This window comes from Magallana gigas, chromosome 2, assembly GCF_963853765.1.
Source record: "Magallana gigas chromosome 2, xbMagGiga1.1, whole genome shotgun sequence".
Taxonomy (NCBI): Eukaryota; Metazoa; Mollusca; class Bivalvia; order Ostreida; family Ostreidae; genus Magallana; species Magallana gigas.
In genome coordinates, this window is record NC_088854.1 from 48840294 (window position 1) to 48864407 (window position 24114).

General features: G+C 34.7%; 1 protein-coding gene and 1 long non-coding RNA gene across 4 annotated transcripts in view; one reads left to right on the forward strand and one right to left on the reverse strand.

Annotated features, from left to right (window-relative positions):
* The window catches only part of LOC105325654 (neural cell adhesion molecule 1), a 262905-nt gene that overhangs the window by 90123 nt on the left and 148668 nt on the right, over positions 1-24114 (forward strand). The gene's annotated exons all lie outside the window — the stretch shown is intronic.
* Positions 7002-17189, reverse strand: LOC136272450 (uncharacterized). Its single transcript, XR_010710460.1, has 3 exons — positions 15880-17189; positions 15386-15445; positions 7002-7142 (listed from the first exon to the last, which is right to left on the reverse strand). It is a non-coding gene; the product is annotated as an uncharacterized lncRNA (long non-coding RNA).

Sequence of the window (24114 nt, forward strand, 5' to 3'; positions counted from 1 at the left end):
ATTATCTCCCCTTGAAAACAGGTGTGGCCCTTCATTTTCATAACTTTGAATCCCCTTTGTCTAAGGATGATTTGTGCCAAGTTTGGTTGAAATTGGCCCAGTAGTTCTTGAGAAGATGTTGAAAATGTGAAGTTTACGGACAGACGGACAGACGGACGACAGACAAAATGTGATCAGAATAGCTCACTTGAGCTTTCAGCCCAGGTGAGCTAATGACAGATGTCCTACGGACCCAGTTTAACGATAGAATTCGTCCCAAATACTAGCTTTGTAGCAAATAAAAATACTAAATCGCGCTGTATCCTGCCTAAATTTTCATATGACTGGTCTCAAATACTTACAATGTTTCTCTTTTATTATCCCATGTTACCACATTAACTGTTTTTGCAACGAAATCTCTGCAACTTTTAAGATCACGTTTGAAAATTCGCTGTTTATGGTCGCCATGTTAACGGTAAAATCCGAGACATTCCAAGTGCAAATTCTCACAAAATGGCAGGGAAATTTAGACGCGTATTTCAACAAAATGCCTTGTTACGACTCTTAAATGGATAATTTGTGTACTAAAAAAAGAATCATACCAACCCCCATAGTTGTGGATAAGGGTGGGGCATCTATATTGTACCAATACATGTTACATGATATGATTTCATTCAAATTTTGATTTTCATTACTTAGAATAGGACAGGTGTGCTGAGGTTACCATATAAAAAATAGTAATATCTCCTTCTAAACATTTTAACAATGACTAATGTTTCAATATCTTAGGTCATTCAAACATAAATATCAGTATTTGTATTTTGTAAATAAGGAACTCCCCTTAAAATGTGGGAAGAAACTGATTTTCTGGCTATAATGCATAAAAACATTTTCTGGTAAACTGAAATTCATCAGTTTTTAAGGATGAAAACCATGAAAAGCTCCTAGATTCAATCATGATGATATTATTTATACTTGACTCATAATGACCTTCTCAACTAAATGCATGAAACCTCTTTTCTACACAAAATATGCATCTGTGTGATCTTGTAAATGGTATTAAAGCATGTTTTTGCCTTAAACTATTACAAATGGGTAATTCAGTGTAAAATAAACTAAAACATAGCACATATTTGCCCAAATCCCTTAATTCCTTGAATCAGGACTATGTAGGAAATGAAATTAAAACTCACATAAGGTGAGCAGAAATCAAAGAAATTAAAGTTTTTGTCAAAATAATCCTTCGATAGACTGTTCATGTTCTTCTTCGCAATGTTTCGCACTTGTCGCTTAATTCTGAGACTTGCACGTAAACTCAAAATTGTTCATTCGATGAAAAACTAGTCGCTGCGTGCTCTTACGACAAAGTCTGAGGGCATCAAATATGACTGCGACAACCGATCTGCACACTTTTACAGCATCTAGAACACAGACACCAATATTCTAAGCTCCAGTGACTTCATATCATCCATTTTTAAAGGTTTTTATTATTATATATTAAAAATTACATGTTTTCCACACCAAAAATCATCATTTTTCATATTTTTTTCATTACAAAATTTTAAAAGCATTTTTCTATCTTCAGACTACAGAAACTAATTTCTGTTAACAAGATTTGACATAAAATACTGAAAACTTGCACCTGCATGCATTTTTTCAATTTGACACAAAGCCCTTCAAGGTATCACACCGGTAATTGTTTTCACTATATAACACTATAGAGGGGAAAAAATTCTTAAAAATCAGTTTGTATTTTTCATGACAAAATATTCGGAGGAAATGTTATTTGTTACCTATCTCATCAGCTAACACCATAAAAAGGGCAAGCGATACTGCATTTTCTCAAAATATCTAGCTCCAAACAGGTCTACCCTCAAAACCACATGTTTTCCATTTGTATGTAAACAGACTGCACACTCCCCAGGAAGCTGCTGCATGAGCCCTGAAAGAAGTAGTCCCTGTGAAAAAAAATCATCACCTAACAAAATACATGAAATATCCTACTCAGTGGTACATAAAATTTTAAAACTGAGTAAAGGAAAATGTAAAAATGCAGTCAAGGAAAAAAATAATTCTGAAGTATATATGGAACTACAATTGACTAAGTTCATTTTGATTGGCCGATTACCGGTGTGATACCTTGAAAACCCTTCCAAACTCCATTTGCAGGGGGTATAAAAGAAAATTAAAACAGCATGGAAAATGACAATTGTTCAAGGTAGATGTGTTTGCTGCAATTTGACATTTGTATAAAATCCTTCAAGAGTCAAGATTTTTTGCACAAATTAAACAACAAAACACTAGACTCAAAAAGTTACACAATGTCAATTTCTAAAACACAAATCACCCTTTCAAGATTGGAACATGAAAACAATAAGTTCCAATATTTCCTTAGGCTAATTATACACTTTAGTAAAAGGATCACAACAGTTAAAATTTAGTATCATATGCTATTGGTACAATCCACTGAGAAAACCACAACATTTACATCTCTTAATACACTAATCAAATAAGTCCCATGATGAGAGGATCAAAACAGGTAACCATAATGTCATATGCTAATTATACAGTCTACAGAGAAGATCTTAATAGCTACACATAAATACCCTCAGCTATTTGTACACTCTCAGTCTATTAAAAGGATCACAACAGTTACATAGTTTTTGGTACTACATTACACATGTAAAGAGCAAATGGTTTAAGTTCAAAAGTTCACATTCGTACTACACACTACTGATACAGTCCCATGAGAATATCACAACAGTTACAACACATTAATAACCTAGTCAACTGATAGTCCTCTGATGAAAGGATCACAACATTTACAACATATGAGTACCAATAGCTGGGGATACAGTCCCTTGAGATAATCACAACAAGTTTACATTAGTACCATATAAGGCTATTGATACAGTCTACCGAGAGGAACAGAGTTTTCTTTAAATAAAACCCCTGTTTATTTTAAAGATATCTATACTTACCTGCTTGTGTTGGTGGTGATATCACTGGGTAGTGAAAAGTGTCTAATTACATGGATTGACCAATAGACCTACTGCTGCTGCTGGCTAGCCCTACATGTCGGTGAAGGAGAAGTCACTGGGTTTTAGATTGCTGTTGACTATCAGCCAATTGCCTATAAAAATTTAAATTGGCCAAATAAAATATAATAAAGAACCAAAAAAAGCCTATATTTAGGATAAGACATAATAACAAATCAAATTCATTGAGTAATGGCCATTTATGCTATGACTGTTTACATCCAATGCATTATCTTTGTTACCTTCTGCATCTCTAGATTTCGCCAGTCAATGAAATTTCACATTTATTCTTAATCTTCTGAGCGCTTATTTACACAGCATACTAATACTACAAGATATTACGAAGGATAACTTAGAATAATACCAGTAGTGAAGTAATGGATAAAGAGTCCAAGACTGTCACACGTAAGGACATATGAAAATTTCAAAGGGCATGGCTCAGTCTATACCCTTGACTACGCAATAACAGGAACACCAATTCTATGACATGTGATTGATGCCTGCGGTCTAACCAACGCAATACTATTTCATACCATTGGTAACAAAAACTTTAAGACAAGTTCCATAAAAGATCACATCAAATCATTAGACCATTTAAGAAAATATTTTGAAAAATCACAAGACAAACAACAGTTTGTAAAAGACAGTGCAGTTACAATTGCATTAAAGGCAATGTATTGAATGGCTAAAGATGGTATAGCTTTGACAAAATTCAGATCTCTTCTAAACTTTCTGAAAAGTATCAGAGTTAAAGATCTAGAAATGCTGTAAGTTGATTTGGAGAAATCTGCATCTACATTATATGAGGATGTTTCCACACAAGACAAATCACTTTTTAAAAAGATTTTAAAAGATTTCCTATATAATATATTCCCATGTACAACTTGATCCCTCCATTAAGGCCCCACCCTACCCCCGGGGACCAATACTTGAACAAATTTGAATCTACACTACCTGAGAATGCCTCCACACAAGTTTAAGCTTTTCTGGCCAAATAGTTTCTGAGTAGATTTTTTAAAGATTTCCTCTATACATTATATGTGATTATGTGTGGGGACCATGATTTGAAGAAACTTGAATCTACTCTTCCTGAGGATGCTTCAAAACAAGTTACAGCTTTTCTGGCCAAATAGTTTTGGGTAAGATTATTTTTGAAATATACCATAAAATTTTCAATAATTCTTAAATATCTCTCCTTTAAAGAGAGTGTGGCCCTTCATTTGAAGAAACTTGAATCTCCTTCACCCAGTGGTCATGTGTGGCAAATTTGGTTGAAATCTGCCAAGTGATTCTGGAGAAGAAGATGAAAATGTGAAAAGTTTACAACGACAATGCCAACGCCAAATACATCGACAGACAACAGACAAATTTTTATCAGAAACATTCACTTGAGCTTTCAGCTCAGGTGACAATGGAAATTTTTTTATCAGAAAAGCTCATTTGAGCTTTAAACTCAGGTGAGCTAAATACTGCTAAACTATGGAACCATGCATTTAAAGAGCACTCACAGAAATTACCAGAATGTGACGGTTCACTGGACTGGAACCAGCATGAGGAGAAAAAGTGAGGCCTGGCAAGGATCCTTTCCATTCGATGTAAGAAGTGCCACTACACCAGTCACTGTGAAAAACTGTATGAGGAAGTTAACCAGGAAGGGGATGAAGAGCCGAACAGCTTAAAGCTGCTTGGTCCGATTTTTTTGTAATTACAGTATCAAAATGTTTTCCATACAAATCATTTATCTTAGAAAGTTATGGACTTTCTCCTATTTACACCAGCAGAATCGGTCTCCTTTCAAAGTTAAAATATTCAAAGTAAATAAAAATAATTTCTCTTTGGGCAAACGAAAAAAAAACCAAAATGCATCACGGGAATGTTTAGAGTAGGAAACCGCTTGGTTTCGTCCCCCGAATTATTGGGTTATTCAACCCGCATGCTATGCATCAATTGTAAAGAAAGCAGACTTTAGAAATATTAGCGAACAAAACGTACACATGTTTATTTGTAATTTGTCTGATCATTTCGACCTTTATTTAAAGCGAAGTCAAAGTTGTAATACAACCATACCGGTCTCGTCGTCAGGGATGAAATTTAACATGAGGCGAAATAACGCGGTACCTTTTAAGGTCGTTTGTTTTGTTAGCAAATTTTGTACGTATTTATCTTCATTGAAATTTGGCATAATTGATGGGTAAAACTACTGCAATGTCTATTATTATACATATACTAAGCATAGCCATCGTTTAAAAGCGTGCATAAAATTTGATATAAAATCGGACCAAGCAGCTTTAATGTGGCTATGGCTGTCGGCCACTTGGGTACCAGTACCCATATTTACTAAAGTTCGTAGATGTAGACATAGACGTAAACTTAGACGTAGCGTACGTTTACATCTAAAACCGTATTCACAAAATGACGTTGACGTAAAATTACATCATAATCGGACGTAAATCTACATCTGCTCTATAGGTAAGCGATTTTAATCAAACATGGCGGCAATTTTGTTTACACTTGCGAGATAGAGGAGTCTAAGACATCAGAGAGTTTTCCGGGACCGGACTAACCCCTTAGATGTCTTCAGTGACAGAGAACTGATTTGCCGTTATCGATTCCTGAGGTGAACTATCATTGATTTCATTCAGCAGGTGGACAGAAGACTTGCATGATCTACTAACAGGTATCATCACCCTCTGCCTGTTTCATCTATGGTAGGTAATTTCGCCGATATTGAACCCGATGTATTTCTTTAAACTAGTTGCAGTATAATTTTCACCCAAGCATTTCACTCCCCCCCCCATATATATATACCTGTTATATGTAATTACATATCATATAATATGTAATTACATATAACAGGATAACAGTTGAAATTGACACCCCTCGAAAACCATTGTCAACCTCCGCTTCGCGTCGGTTGACAATGGTTTTCTTGGGGTGTCAATTTCAACTGTTACCCTCCCAAACAGGCTCTATTTATATAAATGAATGTATTATTATAGACGACAAGGTTCAGTATAAAGGGGTACACAGTAGTTCCACATACGTGAACTTATTAACAGTTCACAGTTTTACTTCGTAACTTTTAGCGATATGAATACTTCTATCTGGACAATGTTGTGTAATTACATATAACAGGTATATTCAGTCCAACCTGAGCATATGTGACTGCATACAAATGACCATGAAATTCCACCTACACGTATAATTCATTCATTTATAAACACACAGAAAATTAATTTATAATAAGATGTTTGTTATTTGGACAATGCAAAATTCAGGACATTTGATAATTGTTATTCCTTTGTGTCCTCATTAAAATTACAAGGGGTATAGAAATTTACAGTACAAGAGGCCCATGGGCCACATCGCTCACCTGAGCAACACTAGGCAGGATAAAATTGGCTTCATTGAGTCATAATACAAAATATCTGGACAATGTGGTATAATACATGCAGATTCTATACAAAAAATCTGTTTCCCCCTGGATATTCTTATATTTACCGGCATAATCAAGTCCCTCTTCTAACACGATTTTATAGTCATGTCACATTCAGCATACATGTACATCAAACTCTGAACCTTTGATTTGATTTATTTGAACATATTTTATTGTGTAAATTATATCTGAACCTTTGTGAGGCCCAATAATCATCCAGGGGCCAAAGTTTAAACAATATTAAAGAATCAGCAATATATAAAAATGCTATATAAATAAGTAAAAGCATAAATAACATTTCAGTTTTTGTGAATAATTAAATTGTTTTCCTTTGTACAACTGAATCCCCATTGTGGCCCCACACTACTCCTAGAGATTGTGATTTGAACAAATTTGAATGTACACTATCTGAAATCCCTTTCACAAAAGTTACAGCTTTTCTAGGCAAATGTTTTTTAAAAAAAAGATTTAAAGATATTTTTCTATATATTCCTATGAAAAAATTTGTCTCCCCCCCCCCCCCCCCCAATAACCCCATCTTACCCCATGGTAATCATTAATTGTCCAAACAACTGTTCTATTGCAGACATTCTGCCGCCTCCACAACAGGGCCATCGAAGACCGCATTCCAGCACCAGCAGCAGGACAAGTACCCATCTTCTCTGATAATGACACTTTCAATGCTGAAACTATTGTCAATGCAAACGCAGTTAACGTCAGAAACATCGTTGTTAGAAGGTTTTAATTATTTAGTGGAATTGTCTGTTTATTTGATATATTTGCCTGCCCAATAGTTAGTTATTTTTGATAAGTAATGTGCAACACCCTGTTAAAAGTAGACTGATATTTTAAATATTCTAATAAGTGATAATTTTTTTTCTGCCTACAGGTCATTATCTTTGAATTGTACAAAAGTTAGTATGTTAAATGTGTTCTAAGATTGATGTTTTCCAATGTTATCTAAAAAATCATGTTCTACATTGTCAACTCAATAATGGTAAACAATTTGGTTATTGTTTTAGATTTGTTTTATTTGATATTTTTAAAGAGATATCATTTAAAGCTGCCATCTTACTTTAGAATTGTAATATTTCATTTTTGAATTCTCCATCTAACTGGAACACATACAAAGAAACATTTTTTGTTAATCCACAGTGTCATTTTCAATTTTTTTTTTTGTACGATAAATCTAAAAATTAATACTGTTCAACACATTAAGATAATGCCAGAGTATGACTTACTGTACTTTTTAATTTACATTTTATATGCATGTATTATTGTTAAGGTTGTCTTCAGATGGTACTCTTAAAATACATTTATGAAATACATTGAGTCCCTTGAAACTTAGCATGTGTTTCTTTGTTATTTGATAAATTTAAAAATAATTAAGGTCTTCCGTTTCCAACGGAAGACCTTGTACTGATTCTGATGGTTCTTCTTCATTATAATTTTTCTTCTTCTAGACGTTTTTAAATCCTCAATAACTTTTTTGTTTGTCATCTGATTTCATTCAAATTTTCACGGTATATTGTAAATTGAATTAGGTTTCTAAAGCACAAAAAAAATTGAAATAGCAACTTCCGGTTTTGAGTTATTCCCCTTTTTCTAAAATTTTAGGGGCGTTAGTTTCCAGACAAAGGCTCCGAAATGGTCCGTTGCAAATAATTTATAGTTAAAAATCTTTATTATTGACACTTTGAATATTGTCCTCTGATTTTTGGATTTTAGTTTCTTCCAATTATTCCACTCGAATTAATCAATCGAAATCTATGTTTTAAAAATAGCGAAATTTTTCACATGTTTTAGCTTCGTAACTTTTTAATTTGAAATATTTCCTAAATACATATAGAACAAAAGTTGTGCATAATGTTAAGGGCTTTCATTTGACACCAACAACAAAGGGCTGGCCCCTTAAATTAAGGGCCAGTAGCCCTCAAAAGATTTTGCTTAATAACACAAAAACGGTTAGGATTTCGATATTGCTGTTGCTGGAAAAGTTGTTTGTTGGGATCTTATAAAGGTCGTTACAATGTTATTTTGTAAGTGATTTGTGTAGTTTGAGTGTAAAAAGCTTTACATGTTAACATGTACCTGCTTTCATTTGGCAAGTTAACGAAAGTCTTTGCGCGTAAAACTGGCAAAAAGTTACCACAGAAAGTATGATGGTTTATACAGGAGGCTTTAATTCATGAGAAAAAAATTAGAACACAAGCTTTTTTTTTTTAGAAGTTAAAGTCATTGTTGTTTAGTTCTTATAGTGCACAATCCTTAAAGACGAGAATCGAAAAACAAAACATTCTTTTTCTTTTCTAGTAAAACACAAAATACTTATTGAAAAAAAATTCTGTGCATTACATTTTACATGTAGTTATCATACTGCATGCATTTATAATCCACCTTGAATCAGAGATGTGTATTATTACGTAAGCTATCCCTCGCCCACAGCCGAGAAAATTGGTCACCATGGTCGCGGCTGGACTACCTAGCGGTCAGCGGTTATCTAATACACGAGAGTTGCGTCTCTCATATATGAGTTAATCTAGCTGCGAACTGAAGAATTATTTCAGTTTTGATTACACATAAAGGTTTATTCTTCAATTGGATTAAACGATAGGGTGTCAATTAAGAAATCGTTCGGTTAATTAATAAAAGCAATGCCATTCTCAATATAATGCAATATCAGACATACATGTATATATCAATTGTGGGTTTTAAGTAAAAAAAGAATTTCTATTTGATAGAATTTAGTCATTAAATTGCAAACTTTTCAAATCTTCCTAGGTTCTGAGCTGTGCGTGTGTATGCGTTAAACCTTTATGTAATCTATCCTTCGCCCGCGGCCGAGGAAATCATCCACGGCTGCACTACCTAGCGGTAAACGGTTATCTAATACACAAGATTCGCACCCGCACACTTACCTGAATATGAACGTGTTTGAGTTTATATAGCCGTTAATACACTGTACAGTACACTGTTTTAATTTTATGTTATAAAAGTTTGTTCATTTTGTATTTAGTTAAATTAAACATTGGAGAGTAAATTAAAAAGTCGTTCTGAAAATTAATAAAAGCGATATTACTCCAAATCGGAAATACTCGTGAGACATATTTGAATGGTTGGTTTGTAAGTCTTAAATGTTTTAAAAACTGTACAACAACACAAATATTAAAACCTTTAAATAATGATCATCCCTCGCACATGGCCGAGGAGATCCCGCGCAAGTGACCTCTACATGTACCTTATCACGCGTGCATGTTTGGTATTTTGTACGAACGCAACTATTTTTATTATGTTTTAAACTATTATATTGGTTTCAGATGAACCGATAAATTTATTTTACTCGTACAGTTGATTTAGCATTGATTTATACGACAGCGTACAAGGTAATTTAAAAAATCAAATCAAATTATGATCAAAGTGCCATGTTTGCGGTAGGTGCTGACACGATAAGAGAATGCCCTGAATTAAGGCATTCGGTGATTATTTTAAAGAATATTCACATGAGTTTTGAAAGAAGTTTTGTTTAGATTCTATCGGTCACATATTAATAACTTCTGTAGTGTTTCTACATGGTCGTTAGTTTCATTGTGAAAACGAACTTATTTCTGTGTTGCCCTCCCACCGTCCCGCTGCCAAGTGCTCTCTAGATTTTTTTTTTAAATTCCAAATCTGTCGAAAATCATTTGATAGTGACTTCTTATGTGTAACATTTTCTCCTGAGCGTGTTTCTCTTTCCCATCCGTTTTTTTATTCGGTCAGTCTTTGTAAATTTCAACTTTCTTTATTGCGTAAATTCAATCGCCACGTGCTACCGAAAATCTTGTGTCACTTTGAACAGCGCAAACAGCTAAGAACATATATAGCCCCAGCTTATTTATGGCTGCAGATCATCAATTGTTATGTAATTAATCAACAGTTCGAAGGGTGCTTTCTTCAAAGTGGTCAATTTTCAAACAACAAGACTTTCATTTTCACATTAAAGGTGCGGGATCGTAATCTGAGAACGTGGCTATAATAAATTAACATGTCGAACACGCTAAACTTCTATTATATATAGTTATGAACAGAATAATATATATTATAATTAAAAGTTTTAAGTCAAATGTAATGTTTTCTTGGGATAAGATGTTATGAAATACTACTACATTATGCTATGCAGGTGGTCGCCATAGAAATCATCCAAGTATTGCAAGTTAGGACAGATTAGTTTACTTGACTTACAGACTATAATATAGCGACATATCTGCCTCCAAAAAAAATATGCGCTTCTCAAAGTTACACTTCAGTGAGATGGACATGTGTTCTTGTGGATTTTTTTATTACTAATTATATGAAAATTGATTTTAAAAAAAAGTTTTATTGAAGTTGTGTGGTATGAGGATGTCATGCAACTTAATTTACTTACAAGGTTAGCTACAGCCAGTGGAATACTAATTTTAGGTCAACAATCACTGGCGGATTTAAGGGGGGGGGGGGGGGGGCGTGGAGGGCGCACGCCCCCCCGCCCTAAAATTTTCAAAGTATGCATGACTGTAGATGATTTGATAAATAGAAAAGTTAGCATTTTGTGTTTCACTTTATTTATAATTATGCCTGACTCAATATTACACCTCATTGATTCATTAGCTGTGCTATGCTGACTGTAATTCTGCTGCTCTATAAACATCTATAAACATCTAATCCTAATGCATGTTGACAGGTTCTGATAACAAACCAATTAAACTGTGTTTAAAACAAGCAGTGTTGGTCATTTCATTATGGTGGCTGCAACAAATTCCCCAGGGCCCTGAACTTGGGGCTTCGACCAAGAATCGACTGGAAATCCCAGCAGTTTTGTTTCAAGTGTAGACTGCGCTGTCATTTCCATATTGCGATGCAAGCAGAAATTTCTGAATAACTGTATATTTTTTGAATTTTTTTCTAGGTAAATAGACTATTTTAATATAAGAATATTGAAGATTTGATGCATCAGATATTTCTAACAGCTAAAAGGGGGTCGGATACCGTAACGTCATTACAATGTTGTAACTTTGATAACCTAGTTAATTTTGGGAGTTCATAAATGCCCAAATTTTTTTGTTTTTAATCCAATACATGTATTAGATATAAGTAACAATATGTGTCAAATTGTTATATATATATATGTAATAGGCTTTTGTGTAAAGTGTACATAACTGAAAAAATACCACTATTTTGAGCCTGGTTTTACCTTCAAAAACACGAAAACCCAGGAGCTTCCGGGGGCTTCGCCCCCTGGGCCCCCACCAGGGCTTTGCCTGGGACCCACGGGGGGCCTCAAGGCGGGCCCCAGAACCCCTGCCTCAATAATTTTATCAACGCCCCCCCCCCCTAACTACAAATCCTGTATCCGCCCCTGACAATGATTACCCAATCTATTAAAATACAAGATAAATAGAGAAGGCAAATATTGCTTGTGACATGTACGTAGTTTTTTTTTTTTATACATCTTTATGATAAAGCAGAGAAAAGCAAAAAAAAAAAAATAAAAACAAAAAAAAAACCCAAAAAACCAAACATGGAACTTGCATCAAATTTACTTCATGTACATGTTACCAAAAAATCCGATCGAATATGCGCCTTTGTCACATTTAATTAAAATAATGTTATTAAATTTTACGTTACATAGCGGTGTCTGTATATCAGGAGTAAAATTTAGATGCTCACTTATGCATAAATTCTCCCGATGATCTTAGATAGCTGATTATTATTTTAAATGTTCAAGTCTACTCGTTTTATCGAATACATGTAATATCAGCCCTGAATAAATTTTCATAGATGCCATCAATTTTGGCTATTTACCAAAGTTTGACAGCACGAAACAAATTCAAACTTGCACATAGTCTTCAAAAAATTTGAAAGATTTATTTACAGAAGTTACGTGTTTTTTATGCACGTTTTTACTTACATTTCCTTACATGAATCATAAGTACATGTAATATATAACAATCCATGCTACCCTGAAAAATTTAACTCGCCATTAAACTTCTCATTGTTTAAACCCCTGTCACACTGGAGCTGCGTCCTCACAGCGATCCCGCTGCATAATTGAATAATGTAAAACGCCATGGTAAACGAACTAGAGTCTTCTACAGCGCCGTAACAACTCAACGGCATCTTCGTTCGCCGCGGTGGGATATCCTAGCCTAGAACATTTTAGAACGCCATGCGACGGCGCGTACTTTGAACATGCACAAAGTACGCGCCGTGGCTCTGCGTTCCGATAAACACGCCTTAGAAGTGGAGTAAGGTCGCCATGACAGCGCCGTAAAGTCTCCAACAGTGCATGTGCACACAGTCAGCGCGCAGAGCACGCTGTGGATGCGCGGTAAAAATTCCTAGCAGGTCATGAGCGCTCGGCGGATACCCAGCGAGAGGGCAGTCAATCGCCAAGTAGAAACGTGGAAACGTAGTTGGGAGTACTGAATTTTCCTTGCGATCCTACGGCGATTCCATTAATTTTACAACGCCGTGAACACGCACTGGGAACGCAACTTTGTGTGATAGGGCCTTAAAGAGTTTTCAAAACAATTACACAAACTGTTCGACAAATAGTTTTCCTAAAACATTTTCTTCCTGTCTTTATACAGGCTTTCAATCACAGCACGTTTTTATAACAAAAGCAGAAGTGAAATTTTAGTCATTAGTCATTATAATCGTTTGACACCAAATCACATAAATGTTCATCTCGCAGCAACAACGGAAGACCTACTAGTGGCTTTGCCACGAGCTCTGCTCTAGTTAAGTCTATTTTCCAAGACAATTCATTCATGTACTTAATGTTTTCACATTCTTTAAAACATACACAAAAATATTCTAGTCCATATAGTGGATAATTATAATAAAATTTAAAATAACCAGCAAATTAAAAATGCTGCTTCCATACAAGTAATTGTAATTGTAATAATGGTTAGAACAGGCAGATCAAGATATCTGTGAGCTAATGTTCACTAGTAATACCCAGCTCTGATGTGAATATGCAAAATGAGCAAAGTTGATAGAAAGCTGATTGGTACAAAAATAAATCTTAACTTCTGGCATGCCTAAACAAATAGTGTGTTAAAATTTCAAGCATCTGTAATGAATAGTTGCTGAAAAACTGTGATAGAAATTACCGTTACTGACAGATGAACAAACGGACAGTCATGAGACACACAGACACACAAGGGTAAAACAGTATAACCCCTTCTCCTTTGGAGCGGAGGTATAAAAACATTGGTCTCACATAGGGTGGAAGTTTCACGCAATTATAAACGAAATTACTAATTAAACTCAGACAAAAGATTACAAACAGATTGAACATTTGAAGAAGAAAACAAAGCATAAAAGTTCTTCAAAATCTCGAGCCTCTCTTTTTCAATTTCCGGTCTCTGCTTTTTGATTGAAAGCTTCTCCTCCTCAATTTCAATGAGGCGCTGAGATCCGTAGCTGTACTCATTAAATGTTTGAGCTTTCCATTTTTCTTATAAACGGAAAATAAATCTTATCTCGATATAGAGTAATGCCAGAACATTTTGTTTAATCTTTTTAAAATCTTAATATTATAAACGAGAATTTTTTTATTTTTAATTAGGAAAAAGCTTTTTCTTTTCACATATGTAAGGCAAAAAAGAATTGTGTTTCTGTTTTGTGCTTTTCTTGTTTTCATACCTTTAGAAATGAACGGTTCTGACAAAGAAGATTCTTCTGAGAAGTTAAAGGAAATTTTAAAGAAAACTAGCAAGAGGTACCTTGAGCTTGCAAGCTTACAAATGATACACCCCGTTAAGAAAATATCATAATTCAAGTTATCTAAGAAATAAACAGCATTGAGAAAAGTTCATTGATGATTTTTTCACATTGCTGTATATTACTTTTATTAAAGCTGACATGAATTCATAAATACGCATTATTTCCCTTTTATCTCCGACTACTGCCATATTAGTTGTTGATTTCTATTGTTCTGCTCATCGCTAAACACCCCCTATATTTATTGAACCGATGGAAAAGAGTCGCTGTTACGTTGTTACTATCTTGGATTTACTATCATTTATTTGCTGGGTTGGATGTAGTGCCTCCGGGGTTTTCAAAAAGATGCAGATGTTGTGCACTCTGTATCAACGACACACACATGTTCTATGTGCATGTGAAGTAAAGCAGCACTATCTGTGCAAAATAATACAAACACTTTGGAAATTCTTTCAAAGAATAAATAGATTTTGTATTTTATTGATTCTTGTTTCCTTTATTCTTTATTACAAACATTTTAATGCAATGTGTAGTTTATGAATTTAGAAGTCCAGGCAACCTGAATGCCTCAATCAGAAAGCAATCGACCGTAACTTTCTCGACCAGTATATATACCCCAGTGGCAGTAGAGGAGCGATCGAAACTAATATGGCGACCAAATGCTTTTATGAATTCATGTCAGCTTTAACATTTAAGAATGGCAAATCCATCAGAATCATTAACATAATGATGATCTTACAATATCAACATTGCAACCATCATGTGTGTGCAATACATGCAATCATTGACGTGACTGCACAGACCGGGAACTCAGGGAAAGACAGACGGACAAGGAGATTCCTATTTATCCCCCCCCCCCCAATCTTTGTTTACAAGGGGTATAATCATATCTGCAGTGTGTATAATTACCGGTATATCAATCTGATTAAAATCAGATCTGCGATCCTCTCCGACTAATTTGATGTTGCCACACAAGAGATCTTTGTGTAGCGACATTCAATTTGTTGGAGCGGATCACAGATCTGATTTTAATCAGATTGATAATTATATTTGCTTAAACTAACAGTTATAAGCATTTTGATAAATTTTGCACTTTTCTTGGGCAGAATGACCAATTTCAGTTTAATACCAGTAGTCCAAAATGTTGAATTGTTTAAAGTATACTAAACATAGGATATATACTAACCTTCAGATTGAGAGACAACTGGCACATCACTATTAGTGTCTAGATTTTCAAGTTCTTCAGCTGGAACAAAAACAAATGTTGTTCTTTATTTATTTATTTAGTCATACTTTTAACCAGAGGCCTCTGGGTTACATTAATGCTATTTTTTTTTATTTACAATGCAGAAAAAAGACAATAAACCCAACCTTTGCAGTTAATGAAAATAGCCATGCAAAGCTCTTTGATGGATAAAACCTTGAATAATCTAAGTCTTGACAGAAGTAATAAGTTGTTTTTCTCCTTCATTATTAATCACTTACTCCTATGGTATAATAATGCAACTCCATATCTTTAAATAGAAGACTGATCATGTAGAACAGACAGACAAAGAGATGGACAGAGTGCTTCCAAAAAGATCCCCCTTCTTATGTGGGGGTATAACTACTGTAACCATTCATAGTGATAAACCAACATGATCAATGATAGCAAAGTATCATGGCAACTTATAATCTTACCCTCAGTGACAATAAATGGCTGTATCTCAAGGCAACTTGGTTTTTGGGACATCTGAAGGGAAGACCTGACTTCACTGGTGTCCACCCCATCCTTAATTCCAGATATGGCTGACTGAGGAATCAACTGCAATATCTAAAATTTTCATGGAGTTGAAAGTACATATTTCCTTACTATAGTCTGACAATTAACAACTCATTCCATAAAGAAACATAGGTAATCACAGATTACAAAGCTCACCGAGACGAGACATCACCCTTATGAGACTTCACCTTTATGAGACCACCTTTATCATATTAAATGAAAATCATACTTTATGATCTTGGATATTCATGGATTCTGTTTTGACACAGTATCGTGTATCATCTGTTAAAAAATTGTATGATAATCATATGTTCATATGTTAATCAATACAATAATATAAAATTAAATATTGCATCCTATTATATTTACAACATATATCATATAAAACAATAAAATACCATAATAGACAATGATGAGATATGATATTGTAATGTATAATATGACATCGTATTGTGTTATACGTTATTGTATTTGATCACATAATACAATATCATAATATATAAAACAATATAGTATTTTGTTTTCCCTTGAACTGAAATGTCACATTTTCATTGGTTTAAACATAGCATGTGATTGCCTCATATATCTCTATATTTGTTCGGTGAGAAATAATATTAGGCAATATGGCCTTCATTGGCCGACGCTTCGCTTACTCATTTCGACATTACGTAGTATTTAATACATAAACCGCATGCCGTAAGTTCTTAAAGTACTTGGAGTAGTTGCCCTTTAATTTTTTTTAAAATTAGAGTAGTTGCCCTTAGAAATTGATGTCACATTGTCTTGTCTGGAGCATAACAAAATGGCAGCGTCGAAATTTGCTCAAATCTCTGCAGAGGAAAGGGAGAAAACATTTAAAATTGAATAGCAACAAAACATCGTAAGTTAACATGGGTGAAGCAAAGATTTTTAAAGAGTATTTGAAAGGTGAGATTGAAAATTTTGAAGAGTTTAAATGAGATAAATTGGACGAGATGTTAGGGATCTTGTACATGGCTTTGCTTAGATAATCGCTATTTGTGAATAAATAAGTCGCTTGATAGTCCTTTGGAAAACAAAACACTTGTTAGGTTAGTTACTGACTCACTACGGAAATATATTGGGTTGATCAATCTCATAGACAGCTCGGCTTCGCCTCATAGTTTCCGTAGTGAGTCAGTAACTAACCTAATAAATAATAATATTACAATATCATATTACATAATACATCATAACATTGAAACATATGATATTATATTGTATAATATAGTATGATATTGTATGATACTGTATCATTTTTGATACATAATATGATATTGTGTCATATGATACAATATAATTTGATACAACATTGTATCATACCAAATGATACAATATTATGTGATATAGTAAAATATTATATAATACAATATCATATTATACATATTGTATCATATGATACAATAATATATTTTACAATATCATACAATACAATTTCATGTGATGTGATAATATATCATATTATAAACCAATATCATATTATACAATATCGTATGATACGATATTATAAAATATTACAGTATCATATTATACAATTTCATGTGATATAATTCTATATTACAGAAACTAATATCATATTATACAATATCGTATGATACAATATTATAGAATATATAATATTGTATCATAGGATACAATTATATTATATTTTGCAATATCTTATGTAATAGTATCATGTGATAAATAATAAATTAATAATACAATATAATATTATACAATATTGTATCATAATATACAATACTATACATAACAATATCATGATACAATATCATAACATAGAATATAAAAAAATTGATATAATATCATATCGTATCATAAACCTTTTTATAATATTGCATATGATATTATATTGTATCATATTAAACAATATTGTTTCATACCATACAATACTATATCATAGGAATCATTTTATATCATTTATCAACAAACATATCTATATATCGAGCAGGTTTGAGTGAGGTAGATTTCTTTAGCATCCTTGATAATGGAGATCAGGCTCTGCATCTGAAAAAACCTCTGCGTTTCATTTATAAGATAGTTAAATCAACTATGCAAGCTATCATCTATAAAACATGGGACCTGTTCCAAAAAAACTAAACCTAATCCAGCATCCGCAACCTATGGCTCAGATTCAGCATTCAAGCCAGTCAGGTGCATCAGTATACATAAGACGCATCTCCATGCAAGTTTGGTGAAGTTCAGACCAGTAATAACTAAGATATCATCGGAGGGCACTAGCAATTAAAACCTTAACCTGCTCCAGCATCCACAACCTATGGCTCAGATTCAACATCCATGCCTGTCAGGTGCATCTGTATCATAAGACACACCATCCATTCAAGTTTGGTGAAGTTAGGACCTGTAATAACTAAGATATATTTTTTAGCATCCTTGATAATGGAGATCAAGCTCTGCAACTGAAGCTTCCTCTGTGATTCATTCATATTACAGTTTAATCAACTATGCAAGTTTGAAATAGTACTATTATCTATTAAACATGTTACCTGTTTCAAAAAAATTAACCATATCCAGCATCCGAAACCTATGGCTCAGACTCAGCATTCAAGCCCGTCAGGTGCATCAGTATCATAAGACGCACCATCCATGGAAGTCTGGTGAAGTTAGGACAAGTAATAATTAAGATATAATCGTCAGAGGGCACCTGTTTCAAAAACTTTTACCAGCTCCAAAAACCTTAACCTCCTCCAGCATCCGAAAGCTATGGCTCAGATTCAGCATTCAAGCCTGTCTGGTGCATCAGTATCATAAGACGCACCATCCATGGAAGTCTGGTGAAGTTAGGACAAGAAGTAACTAAGATATAATCATCAGAGGGCACCTGCAACAAAAACTTTAACCAGCTCTAAAAACCTTAACCTCCTTCAGCATCTGTAACCTATAGCTCAGATTCAGCACCCAAAACTGCCTGGTGCATCAGTATTATAAGACACACCATCCATGCAAGTTTGGTGAAGCACGGACCAGCAGTAACTTAGATATTGCTATCAAAGGGCACCTGCAACAAAAACTTTAACCTGCTCCAAAAACCTTAACCTCCTCCAGCATCCGAAGTCTATAGCTCAGATTCAGCACTCAAGCCTGTCCGGTGCATCAGTACCATAAGACACACCATCCATGCAAGTTTGGTGAAGTACGGACCTGCAGTAACTTAGATATTGCTATCAAAGTGCACCTGCAACAAAAACTTTAACCTGGTCCAACAACCTTAACCTCCTCAAGCATCTGAAATTTAGGACTCAGATTCAGCATCCAAGTCTTTCAAGTCCATAAGTAGGTCCAGATGCATCATCCATGCAAGTTTGGTGACGATAGGACAAGTAATAGCTTAGATACAGGACCTGCAACAAAAACTTTAACCAGGTCCGGACGCCGACGCCGACGCCGACACCGACGCCGACGCCGACGCCGAGGGTATAGCATAAGCTCCCCCTGACTTCGTCTCGGTGAGCTAAAAAGGAGTTAAAAATAAAGCATCTTGTCAGAAACATTTGAAAAAAAAATCATTTTCATTTCATCTTCATTTTCTTGTAAAGCAAATGATTCATAATTAATAACAATTTTATAAACAATATCATTTAGATTTAAATCGGATTGATGTTGGAGACAAAACAAGGGAAAAATAAAACAGCATGCAAACATAACAGTTATATTAGTTGATACTAGAACTTGGAGACCTACCTTAAAACACTACTTGAAAACATATGCAGTAGTGATGGGATTTGAACCCATTATCTCCTAAGACAGTTATATACATTTAGGGTACATAAAAGGACAGACAAGGACTAACCCGAAACAACACATGTTCACAGAGATTGTCAGTAAGCATCAATACTGGTTAGTTCATACTTACCCACAATGATCTGTCTTCTCAGACATTTACAAATTTCAAGTATTCATTCACTAAATGACAAAACCTTAGCATGTAGCTAAATATTAATTTATACAGTAAAACTGGGTTATAGGGACCAATTGAATTACTTCGTTATATCCGTAATTCGTTATATCCGTATAACGAATCCGTAATAATATTTATAACGAATTCACTATATACATGTTTTCTTTCACCAGACTATAATTTTTGCTATTTTAGGCTTAAAATAGAAATTCATTACTTTGATAACTTTACTAATCGGATTGTAAATTGAAAAAAGCATACGAAAATATATTCATTCAAACTAGTTTGTTAACTGGAAGTGCAAACTTTTTTTAAACTGTAAAAAAATTCGTTATAAAGGTGTTAAATTTCGTTATTATTCACCTCTATGGGACTCAAAATCAGTTCGCTATATCCGTAAATTCGTTATATCCGAATTCGTTATAAACGTAAAATTTTGTAAAGATTTGTTAAGAATTTTACCGGGGACTCTAAAAAACTTCGCTATATCCGATAATTCGCTATATCCGTGTTCGTACTAAACGAGTTTTACTGTATCATATTGTCAGTTATACCCACAAAATAATACCATTTGGGCTTTTGTATGCTAAATCAATGGACCAGTACACACAATAACAGCTTGTCTTTGTATGTAACACCATGGATATCTTCAACTTGAAGTTTATCATTTCATTGTTACGGACCTACCTTAATTTCCTTGTAAGGATCACATGTAACAAATTAACATATGAATACAACAGTATGAAATACTTCTTGAAGGTTTGGCATGCCCTTTAACACTGTAAAGATAAAAAGCAGACATTCCAGATGCTATCAAAACGTAGTTCTCGAAAGAAGACAGCAGTCATGAACTGAAGAGACAAAACATTGGCAGAATTGTGAAGGTCAAGAATTACCCGATCAACCTTCGATGGCCTGGATGGACTTCAAGGTTCATTTTGAATACTGCACAGAACTGAACAAATGAAACAGACTTCAATGAAGAAGAGATGTTTATAAAACACTTATGTCCCCTTCCTTGGAAACATCTGCAAAGAAAATGGATGGAAACTATAAATAATTGAAACTTTTCTATGACCAAGGGGTATAAATTGCTAGATCATACCCATACCTGTTAACCTTTCAAAGCTGCTATGTGGGAGAATCTCCCCCTTACCAACTTGGCTAAGGGGGAGATTTTGCGTAAACGACGTTTTTTCATGTGAAATGCAAATATATATTAAAAATACTGTTAGATACCTTATTTTACCATTGTAATTAATGCATTTGCAATCATTTTAAATTTTATCATTTCTATGACTACCAGTGTGCAATTACAACTTGTGTTGCTGTACATGTTCAGAAAACTATTATTTTGTTTGCATGGTACAATACAAGAAGTCAATAGTGCCACTTTTTATATTATTATAAGTCTTCTTATTGTTCAGTATTGAACCATCACTGCATAGAATCATAGATTTTTAATTCACAAAACAACATGTATTTCTCCAGCATTTTTTAAAAATGATCTCTGTTGTAATGTCTATAGCATATCCCTGTAATTCATAGTACCGGTACTATAAACTTTAAAAACTCTTGTGAAATGCTTTTACACTTTTTCCTCGAGCTTCACTTTTATCGGTAGCTTGTATAAACACTCTGTTCCAAACTCACTTTGATTTTCACCGACTGTGCTGGCCAGATAGAATTAGTCACGACTCACTGCACGTGGCTTGGGTGCTTTACCTGTGCACCTGTTAAGTGACACCACTGGCTGTTATTGTTTTCTTTGGTGTTACAGAATAAAATCAAGATGTTTTAAGCTTTCATTTAATTTTTTTATAAGGCCTATGCATAACAAAATACATAACTGATTTAAGTCAAAACCGGAAGTAATCGTAAAAAGTAAACTGGGCTATAACATGTCATACTATGATCACGGTAGACAGTACTTGGATGGATTTTGATATATTCAAGCTATACAGCAGCAGTTTGAGCTTAAAATCAGAGAAAAACCCCCAGTGGTTGTTGAAATTTGCATGTAAAGATTCAGAATGGATTCCCTGGTACAGGGGAAGACAAATACTATTGCGGGAGAAATTTGTCTCCCACGCGGGAGATAGGTTGGATGCGGGAGATGTTAGATTTTTGGGCCGTTTTGCGGGAGTCTCCCGCGCAATGCGGGAGGGTTAACAGGTATGCATACCCAAAATAGCAGTTGACTTAGATATCATTATGATAAACCTGTATACTAAATTTCATTTCAATATGTGCATCTTCTGCGAAGAAAATGAAAGGAAACTGTAAATAATTGGAACTTTTCTAAGGTCAAGGGGCATAACTCTGTCAAAAATTGCTCGTTCGTACCCAATGATAAACCTGTATACCAAATTTCATATCAATATGTTCATCCTTTGCGAAGAAAATAAATGGAAACTGTTGGTGGACTGACCGACCAAAAGACAGTAGCAAAGCAATATGCCCTCCCTTCTTCGATTGGGGGCATAATTAGTCAGTGCCTTGGCTAATCGCTTTGCACGGACAAGTATTGAAGGACTTTATAAGTCTGAACTGAGGACAAGGCAGAGAAAACCTGGTGAGTCACTGTTGGAACTAGGGCAGGCGATTAGAAAGTTGGTTACCCTTGTGTACCCTAAAGCACCAAAGAAAGTTCTTGATACACTAGCTATGGACAGTATCCTAAACCCGTTGACAAAGTTTGAAGTTTGTCTTAAAATTCTGCGTGCCCGGCCAGTTTTCTTTGACAGAACATTATAGATAACTGTGGAATTCGATGCTTGCATGAAAGCTGAAGTAAAGAGGACAGGGAAATTAAATAAGGCAAAATTGTCACTGAAACCCTGTGTAAACAAGATGATGGCAGAGATGCAGAAATCAGGGAACTTAAGTCTAAAATTCAGCAGTTAAAGCAGCAGGGAAATTTGGGTAGAGTTTGCAGACAGACAATAAGAGATGACATCATTTGTTTTAATTGCAATCAAAAGGACACATTAGCCACAAATGTCAACAGCGAGTGACACAAGAGAAGACAAATAATGAACGTCAGCTTAGTAAAGAGAATGATAAAGAGTGCACACAACCTAATTGCCAGGTGAGGAGTGGATGCTAGACATCAATTGTCTCTGGATTTTACATTCTAACAAATGTTAATGGAAAACGGCTTCAGTTACAATAGTCTTACAAAACATGATGCTATACCATCGACAAATCAACCGATATTACAAACTGGCATACTTAGGATTCCCTTCAACAGATGGTAAAACATTACAGACCAAAGGATCAGCAGTGTCTAAATTTAGAGAGGGATAAAATTTGATTAAACATGAAGCAGTTGTTGCAGCAATAAGAGGACAGGGTATCCTACGGCTAGATTTAATGGTTGAACATGAATGCACTCTAAACCTCATGTCAATGACCCTTGTTTAATGGATGAATTTGTACTATTGGAGCAAAATGTGCAATGTTGCAGGGTTTCTATCCAAGAAATTTCAGTAATACCGGGCAGAAGTGAGTGGATCATCTTTGGTAAGGTGATACCCTCAGAATGCATTCTGTATGGAATTTAAGAACCATCCATGAATTTCAAAAAAGAAGAATTGATGATGAGTAGATCCACTGTATCCACAGCTCCTAGCAACACAGTTCCTTTGAGGCTGATAAATCACAATGAAGATCTCTTAGTGGTATAAAAAAGGAAGTATTGCCAAAATATTTGAGCTGAAAAGAACCACAACACCTGCAGACAGCGGTGAGTCAACAGAAAACACAAAGCTACCTGACACATTCAAACTCTTTTGGACAATACTGATGGTCTTTCACCAGAACAAAGAAAGCAAGCAAGTTCGTTTCTGCTTAAGCATGCAAATCTTTTAGCTGAACAGGGTGCTGATCAAGGTCACACAAACTTGATAAAACATAAAATTGATACTGTAGATGCAAAGCCTATATGCCAACAACCCAAGAAACATTCCATGATGTGCCATCAGGAGGACATCTTGGTAGACAGAAAACTCTTGCAAAAAAAAAAGCAAAGCTTCTACTGGCCTGTCATGAACAAAGATGTTAGAAGATGGTGTGCATTCTGTCAACATTGCGCCAAAAGAAAGAAATACAGTAAACTCCTTGTGCGCCTATGCAAGTTACCAGAGCAGGAGATCCAGGAGAAAGAGTTGCGATTGACATCTTAGGTCCTATTCCTACATCAACCAGAGGGAATAAA